Raw genomic sequence first — 296 nt, forward strand, 5'->3', positions numbered from 1 at the left:
ATATATATATATATATATATACATATATACATTCGACTAAAAGCACTGCTCCAGCATGGCCACAGTGAAATGACTGAAACAAGTTAAATAAAGAATAAAAGAAAAATAGAAGAATATATTCTTTCCCATTTTAAGATGCTATAGAAACGTAAAAAAACAAATAATTTTAACAAATTATAAAATGTTGCAATGGTCGTAAAAGATTATGTTCAGATGGATCAATCTCAAAACATAACGAAAATGAGGCAACATGTCTATATGTTTTTCATTGTAATCTACCCTTGAATTACTGGGCC

This window comes from Octopus bimaculoides, chromosome 7 (assembly GCF_001194135.2).
Source record: "Octopus bimaculoides isolate UCB-OBI-ISO-001 chromosome 7, ASM119413v2, whole genome shotgun sequence".
Lineage (NCBI taxonomy): Eukaryota > Metazoa > Mollusca > Cephalopoda > Octopoda > Octopodidae > Octopus > Octopus bimaculoides.